The sequence below is a fragment of the Pteropus medius genome, unplaced genomic scaffold (genome assembly GCF_902729225.1).
Source record: "Pteropus medius unplaced genomic scaffold, Ma_sr-lr_union100, whole genome shotgun sequence".
Classification (NCBI taxonomy): Eukaryota; Metazoa; Chordata; class Mammalia; order Chiroptera; family Pteropodidae; genus Pteropus; species Pteropus medius.
The window spans coordinates 1283528-1283966 of NW_024345479.1; positions in this window are offsets into that span (position 1 = coordinate 1283528).

Below are 439 nucleotides of genomic sequence, written 5' to 3' on the forward strand. Positions count from 1 at the left end.
TCAGTTTTAGGTTACTATTTAGATCATTGTGCTCTGGCTTGAACTGGCCTCCAAAGAATTGGCTCTTTAACCTCCAGGACAAAGCCACAGTCAGAGCAGGAGCATGCCAATGGGACAAAGTTGCCAAGAGGTCAGTTGGTTTACACCGAGTAATTGTGATTCAGAGCGGCTAATTCTTCAATTGCTCGTGACCATGGTCTCCTGGATGAGTGAGTGGAAGATAGTAATTTCTTTGAATTACCGACAGAGAATCACCCTTCTTAGCTGTACACAGAGGTCCTCATTCATTCACTCAATAAATATTAATTGTGAACTGCCTCTGTATCAAATACTGCTCTGGGTGTTGGGTATACATGAGTGAATAAACAAAATTCTTGTCCTCCTGGTGCTTACAAAATGTCAAGAAGGACTAGAACTACAAAAAGAAGAAGAAGAGGAG